The 14,286-nt window shown below is 39.3% G+C and overlaps 1 long non-coding RNA gene across 1 annotated transcript in view; it reads right to left on the bottom strand.

Annotated features, from left to right (window-relative positions):
- Nucleotides 1-14,286, bottom strand: part of LOC109269467 (uncharacterized) — a 111,669-nt gene that overhangs the window by 54,377 nt on the left and 43,006 nt on the right. The window lies entirely within an intron of this gene.

Raw genomic sequence — 14,286 nt, 5'->3', positions numbered from 1 at the left:
TCGTCAGGACTGGGAACTTAATTTGGCCTCTTATCCATTTAAATGCGTGAATCCAATCTGGATCTATGCTGTATCCGCCATCCTCTGAGGGGTTAAAGAGCCTTAGAGCCCTGTCTTGCCTGGTAGCCAAACTGTTTCTGAAGCCACAGCCTCAAATATTTGTCTGTCTCAATTTCAAGTCTTAACAAATCTCTATGTAAAACTGCAATTCTAAATAGAACACTGTGTTTTGCTTTTATAAGCTTCAAAGGTTTTTATGGGCTGGATAAATGGTACATGATATGATGATAAAGTTAAAATCCTGTTCTCATACCCACATCCACCTGCCGACCTCTGGGGGAAAAGGTAAGTTTAAATAGAACTTTTTGTATCACTGATGACTTTTAAGCTAATGGCTCTTGCTGAGATCATTCCAGGAACTTTTTTTCAGGATGGATTCAGAGCCAGTTTATCATATTTGGGTGAAAAAATCAACCTCACTGTTTTATAGATGTGGGGCACATACATTTATATAACTACTTTTTTGATCTTTTTTCCTCCTTTGCTCTTTTTGGCTTACCCATCAGGAATTATTTATTAGACAACTTTTATGTGCCATTCATTGGGTATTCCCTTCCTCTTTGCTCATCCAGATTTCTTAAGCCTTAATATGCTGGCCTAGGCTGACAGGCACCACAGAGAACATTCTGGACTAGGCTGGGTTGGGCTGCTGGGGGAAAGTCTGTCAGTGAGCAGCCAGACTGACATTCCTCGGGAGTGTTGCCCGCTTCCTAGCCACGTATGGAGAAATAACCTGAAGTCATTATCCTCCAGTGAGGTCCTCTTGGCATGCCGAACATGAACTTGTGACTGTAGGCCATCCCAGCTGGGATGTAAAATATGTATTACAAGGCTATTATTTGCTTCAGATGGATTCATTATGAGGGCTTACGATTTTAAAAACCTATTTACTTTTAAAATTGGTTATGTATTCATACAGCACAAAAATCAGAGGTCGCAAGGCAGGGTTATAGTGAAGATGATTCTTCCATCCTTGTTCTCAGCTATTTACAGGCCCTCTCCGAAAGCAACCACAGTTATCATTTTTTGTGTGTCTCCCCCCAGAGATATTCTCTACAGATGCATGTATGTTTCTAATCAGATCTCCTTTGCTTCTTTTCCTTCCTTTCTGCCTTCTCTCTTTGGGGGGGATGGTACCCCTTGTGCACTTCATAATATGTTTTCGAGAGCTTCCTTCCCACTACATATAGAGCTGCTTTATTCATTCTGCCTATCGAAATGCGAGTATTATGTGTGGAGACTAAGGACCAAACCACCTGCTTCCAAATTCCAAAGCCATCACTTATTAGTTTGAGGCTTTGGGAAAATTACTTAACCTCTCTCTTCTTCAGTTCCCTTATAGGGGTGTTATAATAAGTAAGCAACTTATAGTTATCCCTGGCACCCATTAAGTTCTCAAATAGGTTACTTATTGTCATTATTTGTTGTTAACATATTCCTGTGAATAGGTATTAATACTGTACAGGTATATGGTATTAAATAAATATAATTTATGTAATCGATTACTTATCTATATAGATATTTAGGTTATTTCTAATCTTTAAACATTTCATATAGTATTCAATGAAGATATGTATTTGCAAGGCTCTTCAAATAGAGACCTTGGGGCACTTCAATTAAATGGGCAGATAGGGATAGGTTATAAGAAACAAAATATTAATAATTTACATTTGCATAGCACTTTATATCTTTAAACACTGTTTCCTTGCATTATCTCATTTAAACTTAAAACTGCACAGTGAGTCCATCAACTTCTCTCCATCTTCTCTCCATCTTTACCACCATCATCACCCTTCTGGAGTGCTATCAGCACGTCCCCAGCACATAACGAGAAATATGGCACCCTGTAGGTGTCAAAGAAAATGTACTGAGTGACTGAAAAAAATAAACGGGAAAGAAATAATAGATGTAAAATATGGGAGCAGGGAGCAGGAAGTGGCAAACTTCAGTTACTAAGGTCTAATGGCTGGAACTACTGAAGCCAAATCTCAAGGCTGCTCCTTGTAACACCATCCGGCGCTCTTGCAGCAATACTCCGCTGCCTCTCTAAACAATGACCATGTAGAGCTACCCCCAGCTGAAGATCAGCAGAAGAGAAGGTAAACCTTGCCTCTTGCCCAGTTATCATTGAGGTCCCTGGGATGACAATATTCTTTTTACACAATCCCCTTTAAAGGAAACATCCGTGAATGGATCTGTAGTTGTGGGTGTATTACAAGGGCAATTCTTTCGTAATTCAGAAAACTGCCTTAATTTCAAACCACTTGATTATGTTTTTTCTTCAGTGTCTTTGGAAGGGAAATTCTAATACATGATGATATATTGAGGGAAGAATGGATAGTGAAAATAAACTTCTATAAAAATGTGAAACACGGTTGTTAAGGTAATTTCTTAACAGTTGGACTTGCATAGCTGGTATTCATATATATATTTTAAAAGCTTATAGAACCCAAGGACCAGCAAGTATGAAAATTACTTAAGATACCATCAGAAGAGGGGCGCCTGGGTGGCTCGGTCGGTTGGGCGTCCGACTTCGGCTCAGGTCATGATCTCACGGTCGGTGGGTTCAAGCCCCGCGTCGGGCTCTGTGCTGACAGCTCAGAGCCTGGAGCCTGTTTCAGATTCTGTGTCTCCCTCTATCTGTGACCCTCCCCCGTTCATGCTCTGTCTCTCTCTGTCTCAAAAATAAATAAACGTTAAAAAAAGAAATTTAAAAAATAAATAAATAAATAAAAAAGATACCATCAGAAGAAACTGTGGAGTTTCCAAAACAGAAACAAGAGCACAGCCCAAATAACTATGGTAGGACCATAATATTGCTGATTATTTACTTCCTCATCTCCACCCTTAAATGGATCTCACCTGCACCTGCTCACCACCCAGCAGCTCTCCGCTGACATAAAAACACAGGGCTTCTGGGCAAGGTGAAAATTCTCCATGGTTTAGCCACTCCAGGGAAACCTATCAAGTGCTTTCCTCAAAAGATTTCTCAAATGTTAGCTTAGTCTGTACTCCCAGCATTTCTCAGACTATGACCTGTGGACCACCTATATCAGAATCACCTAGAGTGGTTCATTAAGAGGCAGAGCCCTACCCCAGACCTCCTGAAATCAAAGTACAGAAGGTGGAAGCTGGAAATTCAGGATTTAACTAGCAATCCGGGTGGTTGCCATCCACACAAAAATTTAAGAACTACAACTCAGTGATTTACAAATTACTCCCCAAGTTGTTCTAAGTTATAAATGGATCCACTTTTCCAGGAAAGATTTGAATTTCTGTATCAACTCTGGAACATGATCCTTAAATCTCAGCAAATTACAGGAAGTTGCTATTGCCTAGCAGAATTTTGTGTTCTTCATTAAAGTAATTTGTGGTCTAATTTTAGTTCCCCAAAGACTAGAATATAAAAGCCAGAATCAGTCTTAAAAGAGGAAATTAATTGCTTGCATTGTTATCTTTCTCAACAGAGGGTGAAGTGCTTATTAAGTGGAATTTAGAATACTAGTAGACTGACAGAGGCAAAGTAACAATCAAGGTTAATCTTTGTAATAGATATTTTTAAAAAACATTAGGCAGATTCTAAATTTACTTTTAAGATAGTAGATAAAGGGAACAAAATATAATGGATCATAAAAGGTAAATGTCCATGAACTTCCTGCATGCCTCTCTATAATCACCTGCTCTCCTTATATTTCTTTCCTGGGACTTTAATATCACATTTCTGGAGAACTAAGTATAATAAACATTTTTACTTAAACAACACAAATATCCACAGTAGTTTGGGACAAGAAAGATACAAATGTCCTAAGTAGGATACATTTCTGGAATGCCAGAGGATCACAGTAAAGTGGGGGTAGTATTGTAACAGCATCCCTTTCATGCATAGACAAAGCTGTGACTTCAAACCTTGTCTTCTTCAAGCCAGGTCAGTACTCAGCCAATCGTTCTTTTACAAACAAAGGATCAGGCTCTCCCTGTATTTTGGGGCCTGCTAGCTTACCTTACTGTTGCATAGACAGAGGGAATGTGGTCCTCCCCGCTACAACTATCCCACACCTTGCTGTTTAAGCCAGAGCTTCTAAGGAGATGTCTGGGAGCTGAGCTTTTAGAGGCCGAGGGAGGAGACAAGTGCCTGGGGTTCCTGACGGCATCCCCACTTCAGCCAGAGTATCTCCCCTTGCCCGTTTTACACACCAGACTTTGGCCACAGATGCCATTTGAAGTAGGAGTCTTGTGGCTAACAAAAACATAATGGAAATCACTGTCCAACTGAGTGTGACAGGGGACTGAAAAATATGGGACACCAGCGAGCTAGAAATGTTTCTATCTAACCGTACTTTCTCCAACTTCTATGCTGGTTTACTAGCTCTTCGTTCTACCATCCTTTAAATGTGGTGGCTTCTCGGTCTCAGTCCTTTGTCCTCTGCTTTCCATTGGCACCCCCTCCCCATTGGCAGAGTAATCTAGTCTGGATGGCTTCGCAGTTGCCTTCTCTCTGTAGATAAGCATCACATCTCCCTACCTCTCATTTACAAGCATGTGTCAAAATTCATGATTAGAGAAACGAGATAATCCGCTCAAGATCTCGGAGACTTGAGTGGCCAATGGTGGACATAAAATCACTTCTAAAGCTAATGCTTTAACCCCTGTGCATCTTTTGCTTGGAGTCCTCTCTCACCTGAGCCAAAGTACATGTGTCCATCTGCTTTTTAAAAGATACTTAATGATTAGAAATCTTCACATCATGTCAAATTTGACATGTTTATAAATGAATGGTTTTCCCCCAGAAGGAAAAAAATCCTTCCTCAATCCCCACTTTTTCCAATTTTTTAATGTTTTCATCTTATTTTTGAGAGAGAGACGGAGTGCAAGTAGGGGAGGGGCAGAGAGAGAGGGAGACACAGAGGCAGGTTCCGGGCTCCGAGCTGTCAGCACAGAGCCCGATGCGAGGTTCAAACTCACACACTATGAGACCATGACCTGAGCTGAAGTCCAACCTTAACAACTGAGCCACCCAGGCACCCCCTCAGTCCACTATTTCTATCAGCGGCAGATCGTCTAACAATCTCCTGAATTCAAACTCAATAGAATAAATGCTCAAAAAATGCTATCAAGTCTTACCTTGAAATAGATTATACCTGTCTGGTTCTTTATCCCTACCACCATCTTTATTTAGACCCTGTTGCCTTCACGCCTCATCTGTGCAGAATCCTTTTCATGTGTACCTCTGTTTCCATACCAGGTGCTCTCAACACCAAAAAGCTGGGTCCCACCTCCAAAGGTGCTGATGTAGTAATTCCGATAAAGTGTCCCAAGGAACACTGAAATACAGCTCTAGCCTTTCCTCATGAGATCATACCTATCTGAAATCGCCAAAACTACTCACCATCACTCCAAAACACAAGGTGGGGAATATGAGTGGGGGTGGGGGTGAAGAGATGACCTAGGAACTGGAAACAAACTGTTGGCTATCAGAGGGGGGGAGGGGTTGGAGGCTGGCTAAATAGGTGAAGGGGATTAAGAGGCAAGTTATAAAACAAAAAGTCATAGGGATGTGATGTACAGCATAGAGAATATGGCGAATGATACTGCAATAACTTTTCATGGTGACAGATGGTAACTAGACTTGTCATGGGGATCATTTTGCAATGTATAAAAATATTAAATCACTAAGAGATATTCCTGAAGTGAATAGGACATTGTATATCAGTTGTGCTTCAATAAAAAAGAAATGACTCCAATTCATCTGGGGGGAAAAAAGATAAATTGGAACAGCTAGCTCTTTTCTGTGAGTCAGGCGCACGGCCAAATATTGCTAATACTCCCCCACCCTGAGTAAAATAAACAGTGACAAAGAGATGAATAAAACATAATTGGTACCATACAAAAATAAACCCTTGTCTACAAATTACTCACGTTAACAGGGATGGAAGAAATTAACCAAGAAATAGAACTGGTAAAATGGTTGTTTATAAAATAACTAAACACATCCTCACATCATATTACAAAAATTTTCCAGATGGATTAAAGAGTTAAAATTAGAAGAAAAAAGAAGAAATAGAAAACTAGGGGAGAGTCTAGGCAGATTTTCTCTTGGCTGGTAAGAAGAATCTTCTCCAAATAAAAATTATGAGAGAAATCACAAAGGAAAAATCAGATTTGACTATATACTGAAAGAAATGCCAAAAAGCATAACAAAGTTATAAGGCAAATGATAAACTGAAAGCCTTTGTCATAAAAATGGTATTCTTTTATCTCTAAAGGCTGCAATGATTGGACTGGGTCTAGCCTGTGAAGGAGAAGAACTTTTTGAATGTATTTCTTCGGGAGAATTCATGTTTCAAATAAAAGTGTAGGCATTACTCCAATGTAGTAAACATTCAGTGGAGGTGTGGCAGAGCTTACAAGGGCAGCGGACTGACTCCAAGCCTCCCTGAGCAGTCTCACCTCTTGTCTGCAGCAGCCATGAGACATGGCTCAGGGACCCAGCAGTTCTGAGAACCCACCATGTAAACCCTGATTGTAGGGCATTTGCAAAAGCACACGACTCGGAACCATGTGGGCAGTGGACGTGTGAACCCGTGTAGCGCCAGCGCGTGGCCCCTGCCTCTTGGTGCAGTGGCAGGAGACATTTCTAGGACCAGGATGTGGACTCAATTGTAACTTGGATGTATTCCATCTCATTTCATTTCCCTTCGCAGAAAATGATCCCCCCCCTTGTGAGAGACATCCATGAAAATAAAACCAGCAAGAAGACAAGCAAAATGTTCGAGACAGAACATTTTAAAATGGAAAGCAAAATAATTATTTTCAATCGTATACTATCTCAAATATTTTGGGTTGTCAGGGGACCCATTTCAAACTTAGCTGAGCATCTGAGCTACCCAGCACTGGGTGTCTACCAACAACTTCTTTAAATGAACACTGTGCCCCAAAGCCTGCGCCAGCCACCGTGTCTCCTCCTTCCTTTCTGAACACATGGTGTGCATTCCTGCTGCTCAACTTGGTTCATATCCTTCCCCTCACTTTCTCCCTATTGAAATTCTCCTCATGTTTCAACATTCAGTTCAAGCTTCCTTGCCCCATGAACATTTTTCTGAGCTCTTCAGGACACAGCAAATTCTTTCCCCTTTGAAACTGCAGCACTGACTTTCTGTACCAATTATCTGTCAAACTGGCCTTGCAACATCTCCCTCCAGTATTGTTATTTACCTTTAACTGTCTCCTTAAGAGGCAAGAGTACATACTACCTTCAATCTGTTGTTCCTAACTCAGTTCTATGTTCACAGTGTGTGTATAGAACATGTTTGTCCAAAGATAGTCAGTAAAAGGATCAGGCTTGATGTCAGACTGATGTGGGTGGGGTGTCGTCCTAAGTCTGTAATTCAATTTTCTCATTTGTAAAATATGATACTACATACTCCTTAGGATTAAATGAAATGTGAAGTACCACATATAAATTTATAGTGCAGTCTTTGGCACAAAGAAGGAATACAATAAATCATAACTATTACTTGTAATCATCATCATCATGTCCTTCAGATCAGAGATTATCTATATCTATGATGTACCCTCATATCATTATCTATTCAACAAATATTTATTATGGCCCCTGTTGCATGCCAGGCATCAGAGACACTGCAGTAAAAATGGCAAATTAGTTTCTGTCCTCATTGCATTTACAGTCTAGTGGGAATTGGGTCTCATCACAGGAACCAAATCTTAAACCATTAGGGCAAGAAAGCATCTATAATAACTTCTAAGTACGGTACACTACATTGCTTTATCAATCCATTTGTCTTCATAGAAGCAAAAAAAAAATCCAAAATCTTCCTATGTTAACATATCCACTAATCATATTTGAATTCTTTATTTTGCATGTGACAGGATTTGATGATGTTTTTTTATACCTCTGATGGCTTCCTTTCCTCTCATTTCCAAAACCTCCACTCACCACTGCTTTCTCCAAAACAAGCCCTTTAACTCTATTGACAGCTGTTGTTGGAGAATCTCCTTACCCTCAGCTAAGTAAACATTTGAAATAATGATAATTTTTAAAAAGGCTGGCATGTGCACACATCATCTCTTAGACTAGTGCTTAGAACTCTATAAATTTAGGGTCTCATTGTTTTTCATAGCACCTGTTAAAAATGCTTCTCCTGTCAATGGCTCCTCTGGTGGCTTAATATTTTCTGTTTGAAGAAGTATTACAGGTGGACCAGTATGTGACCTTCTGTATAAGGGTGAATCACAACAATGAAATGAATATCACTAGGAAAGAAAAAACAGTTATAGTATAGGAATGGGATGAAGAAGGGGAATGTGTTTATTTTGACCCTTGCATTTGAAAAAGAACCTTACTTTTGGCTAGTTTATTACTTACATATTATATAATGTGATAAATTGAGCTTCCTCAGTGATACACTTAAAAGGCTAATAGATAGCTGTGGATTTGGCTTGGTGCTGTTTTGTTTTGCTTTTGTCTAGCTAATTGTAATATGCAAGCACATTTGGAACTTTATACGGGAAAGAAAGGAAGAGAGTAGCATTTTACTGGAAAAGCTGAAAGGATTTTTCTGGAACAGAGAAAAGAGATATATGATAGCCTCCACAAAGAATGGAATCCTGGAGCAAAAAAAGATATTCAAAGAGAATTTTATAGAAGTTTTGCTATGTGCTATGTGATTGAACTCTCCCCTCTGCTGGCATTCCTCACAGAGAATTCCAGAGTTGCATTTGTGTGTGAGAAACGCAGGCTACAAGATGAGGTCTAAGTGAGAGCACTTAGGTTTATTTTTTCAGGGAAGGTTTTAAATCTTACTTCATTTTCCCCTGAAATCTCTGTATTTCTGAAACTCCTCCTCAGACTATCTCTTGATAGTCTGTTTTGCATTTTGTGACAATGTAAACCTTCTTCACTATAATCTTAGCAAAATGAAATGAGAAAAAAGTGTGTCCTCATGCATTCCAAAGCACTGAATGCAATTTTAAAGTTAAAAACAAGCACGGTTTTGGACTTTCTGTGTTACTGTTCCTTAGAGGGCATAGTTGAGTCTTAACAATAATCATATTTAAAATTTATTAGGCCCCATGCTCATTGGGGAAAAATTAATATTGAATTCTGACTTACAATGAAAAGAAGAAAAGAAAAATAAAAAGGAGACTCTCAGAAGCTGGGAAGAGAAATGAATTACACTACATTCTTTTCCCATTCGAAATGGCCTAATAAGGAGGATGTCTTCTCCCTCCGGCCTCCCCCCAGTAGCTCCTCAAACGTTTCCCTCCACCTTGTGTCTATGGCCAATCATGTATCCAGGCTGCAGATGAATGAAGCCTCCTCTGTTTCCCATTTCCTGCCTTTGGTCCCTCTGCATCCCGATCAGTACAAAAGTTTGTAACTGAATAAGAAAAACAATTACTGAATCACCCCCTCTCACTGACTTCAGATGATTCCCTACTACTTTTTGCATACAGTTACATTAACTACTCAAACCATAGGTCCCCAGTCTCTTTCCATGTGATGCTCTGAATTCAGTCAAAGGAATGTGTAGCTGTTTTATTCCCTTTTTATTTCCTTCACTATGACTTTTTCATGTTGCCCCTTATATACAGAATCATTTCCTCTTTTATATCTTTGAAGGCAGTCTTCTTATTTCCATTCAAAACTCAAAAGCACACCAAAATATATTTGTATTTCTTCAGGAAACTAAGCTCAACTCATATAACACATACCTCACTCAAGGATTCACCACCTGGGAAATGTTCCCTTCATTCATTATTCATTCACTAACTCATTTATGCAATATCTGTTGACTGTCTATGCCCCCAAAACTAGGGGTAAAATTTATAGCAACGTGATTAAAACTGTACGCTTAGGGTTTAAATCCTAACTCTGCCATTTACTAGATATGTGACTGACTGTGGTAAGTTATTTAATAGTCCTTTTTTTTTTTTAAGCTATTTAACATTCTATGTGTCAGTTTCCTCATCTGTAAAATGGGCATAATAATAGTTCCCAAGAGTTGTTGTGAGGATTACATAAGATAATCTACGTAAATATGCTTTAGCACATGATGGACCCGTGCCAGCTATTGGTAATGATCTAGAGATTACATTACATTGGTTAGCATGGATTGGTCATTATACTGGCTTTATTTTTATGCTCAGGATTAGTTTTATCTATTAAAGTAAGGGAAAACGGCTGGGCCCCATCTGCTTCTCTGACTGAGTCTTAGGAGTAATGAAGCCAATAGGAAATATGGCCATACTTCAGACACAACAGAAGCATGTCCTAAGAAGCAGACCCTGTTCTGATAGAAAGAACCCCATGCCTAATGCTTGGGGTCAAGGTGAGATAAGGGAGATCTATAAGACCCGAGAGGATCTTCCAAGTCATCAGAAGCCTCTCATGTATGCAGAGCTTGCTTTTACCAGTGATGAATTAAGATCCAACTCTACCCTTCAGGCACAAAGTGGAGATTCAAGGGACTTTCCAGCATTTAAAAACTGTCATGACTATGGCTACCCTTGCCCACCACAGTGTGCCAACAGAAATTACTCATCTGTTGCAATGTCCTGCCCTGGGACCAGTGGGAAAAAAAAGGGTGGAGTGAAGAATTAGAGCTTTCCTCTTTTCTAGCCACAAGTTTCCTGCCTAATTATACTTGTGTGGTGAGGTACAAAGGATTTTTAATAAGCTCTTTTCTCCCTAGACTTCTAAGGTAATTCAGAGCATCCATTTGTAGCAGTATGAATTTTTTTAAACCAATTTTTCATACAATTAAAATACCCATTGCATAAAGCAAGCTGAACAACAGTTCAAACAAATTCCCTAAAAGGAAAGAAATGTAAGTGAAGTATGGACTTTAGTTAATAACAATGTGTCATCATTTGTTCATTAGTTGTAAATGTCATACTAACATAAGCTGTTAACAACAGGGGAAAGTAGATGTAGGGCATATGGGAATTTTGTTGTACTATTCATACGATTTTTAGAATAAATCTGAAAGTATCCTGACATTAAATTTGTTTAAACAAACAACAAAAATATATTCCTGCAGCCCTATTCTCAAATTTGGTTCTTTTTGTTTGTTTATTGGCTAAAGAGAATTCTGTTGTCGTCCAAATTGAGAATCAAAGTTTTGTTTTCATTTTAAAAAGTCAGCTGTTCTTTCATAGTCAACTGAATGTTGAGAATGGAAGCAAGCCAACCACCTGCAGCCACAGTCAGTTCAAGTTCCAAGAAAAACAAACTTAAAGGAAATAATTAAATAAGAGCAAAAGATTATATATACTAGCTCTGCAATGGATTCCACTTCTGTTCTCCAGCAAAAAAGAAAAACAATATGTCTGTTATTAAGTACTGATTCTAACAAATTATGGCACATAAACAGAATAATATATACCATTTTGAAATAAAAGAATGTAAGAATTGAGAATTCTTAATTATGTAGTGATTGGTGGGAATAGCAAAATATATGAGAGTTTATATTCAACTAAATGCAAAAATGTAAGGTAAAGTGTGTGTATATTGTGCAAGTTGTGTATCTTGGAAGAGTGAGATATGTTGACATATTCATCGAAATGTCAAGATTATCTTTAGTAAAAACCAATGATGCTATGGCAGAGCAATTAACCTTTTTTGTGTGTGTTAAAACCCTCAATGAATTTGTTAAGTTAAAAAACAAATAAGCATGTCATTCTTGTCCATTCCTTCTAAATCTGAATGTGTAGACCTATCAGTTCCAATCCCTAGACTAGCAGGACTCCTGCCTTTCTTCCTATTTTCAAGGTTCCTGTTCCTCAGTTTAGATGACTTGGAAGAGGGGGTTTAGGGAAGACAGGAAAGGAGCTGTCGTCCATATCCATCTCTCATGTCATTTAGTTCCAGAATTAATTTTGCTCTCTACTCCATTTATTTTGCTATTAGTTTGGGGATCACTGTCCTCCACTGCATTAAGTGACATCAAGTGGAGGGGGAGGCCACATTGCTCCATGCTGTTGTTTCCTTTATAATTTTGATATGTGCAGGTCAAAATTCAGTCACTAGCATTACTATGCAGAAATGTACCTTTTTTTCTTTTTGGTCTATAACTGAACTTCACTCAAAAGCTTCCATTTCTGCACAGTTGTAAATTTACAATCTTATAGTCAATCTACTCTCATTAAATAAACATAGACATCAAATTCCATGTCCTAAATCCCTGATATTAAAAACAAAGTTCTGAAATTCAAAAAATGTAAACAACTGGGTCTTGAGAATAAGGCTTTCAAAACTATTATTTATGCTGAGCTATTTCAAAATCCATTTATAAACTTAATGGATTCCTTTGCCTCTCTGTGTTCCTTGGTCTCTCTTCTTTGGGGTAATAAGTCATGAATATTTTGATATTAGTTTTAATGGCAAGGGGATTCAGTATAAAAAAGGAAACAAATTAAATATTTCAAAATATTACCCTTAAATATACCTCCATAATCTTCCTTTCAAGCTTTAATTCTCTTCATTTCTGGGATGAAAGGGCTTAAATAAGACATATAAATCTTTCTCCCCCAAATGAGTATTCCCTCAAACCACAACCCAAAAGAACAGTCTACATCAACATTACAAAAAGTAAAAGAACAATTATTTTTGGAAGCCTGGGGAGGTGGTAGAGTAGGAGGATCCTAAGCTCACCTTGTCCCACAGATACACCTTAGACAATAGCCACATCAGTGCAACTAACCCAGATAACAATCCAAAGACTGGCAGAACAGCCTCTCCACTGTTAATTGTAAAGAATAAACCACATCAAAAAGGGTAGGAGGGGTGAAGATGCAGTTGGGAAACAAACTCTCAGTGAGACTAACCACAAACAGGAAGGACACCACAAGCACAGAGAAGGGAAAGGAAGAAATCCCACACCAGGTCCCCTAGACCTGGGGGACCTGCACTGGGAAGACAAGTCCCCAAGACATTTGGCTTTGAAAATCAGTGGGGCTTAACTGCATGAGTATGTACAACCAGCAGAGCTTAACTCTGGGCACTTTAAAAAACAGTGGGCTTAGCCCTGGGAGAGTTAGGAGGATGTTAGAAAACTGGGTCCATGCCCTTAAAAAGACAACATAACAAACAAACCCATCCAAGATACAGCATAGAAGTAGCAGTTTGAAACGTGCCTGGGGTACACAGGAAGGAGATTTATTTACTAATCTGAGAGCCATTTTCCCTGGAAGGGCAGGGATCTTTAGAAGACTTCTCCAAGAACAAAAGAACTGAAAGATGCCATCAACCCCTCCCCAGCCTAGAAAGCAGGATACTTGCAGAACCAGCAAGAACACTTTCCACCTTGCTTGCTAACATCTGTTTCCTGCCTCCACCTTCGTAGACTCACCCTATCCAACACACCCCACTTGGCAGGAGTAACTCCAGAGTGGCTCCTGATATGTATCATTCTGCAAGCAGCCCTGACAGTGACTAGTGTCCCTCCAAAGTGACTCCTGCCCCAGGGAGAGGGGAAGATAACTCTACACATCAATTTGACTGGAGCCCTGGCAGTGGACTGGGGGCAGATATCTGATCTAACTGCTGGTCCCATGCACCAACAAAAACCTCAGAGAAGGCAACACAAGGAGAGAGCCCTGTAGTTTGGTGTGATTGCAGCCCAGGAAACATCAGCCTCAGTAAGCATCTGGTCTGAATCAACTACAAGTGCAATGCAGCCCCTGGCTGGCCCCTTTACAGCACAGGGACCAAACTGTGTCCACAATAGATAAAGCAGGCTTTGTAGCTAACTGGAATGAAGGCAAATGTGGCTCAGACACAACAGTAGGGTACATACAATGCACAGGGGACATGCCTAAAGTGCCTGGTTTTAGAGAACAAGGAACATTTCACTACAGGAAACTATAGGACCTCTTCTTCACAAGAATACTACTTTTAAGATCAGAAGATGTAGCTGATTTCCTAATACACAGAAACCAACATGGAGAGTTAGACAAAATGAGGAGATGGAGGAATATGTCCCAAATGAAAGAACAGGAAAAATCACAGCAAGAAAGCTAAATGAAATGGAGAGAAGAAATGTGCCTGGTCGAGAATTCAAAGTAATAGTCTTAAAGATACTGACTGGACTTGAGAAAAAACTAGAGAATTTCAACAAGGAGATAGAACACATAAAAAAGAACCTAGTAGAGATGAAGAGCCCAATAACTAAATACAATAGAGGGAATCAATAGATTAGAGGAGGC

This window comes from Panthera pardus, unplaced genomic scaffold (genome assembly GCF_024362965.1).
Source record: "Panthera pardus isolate Hobbes unplaced genomic scaffold, ASM2436296v1 HiC_scaffold_7, whole genome shotgun sequence".
Taxonomy (NCBI): Eukaryota; Metazoa; Chordata; class Mammalia; order Carnivora; family Felidae; genus Panthera; species Panthera pardus.
The sequence above is the reverse complement of the archived record's forward strand: the minus strand, read 5'-3'. Positions and strand labels throughout refer to the sequence as shown.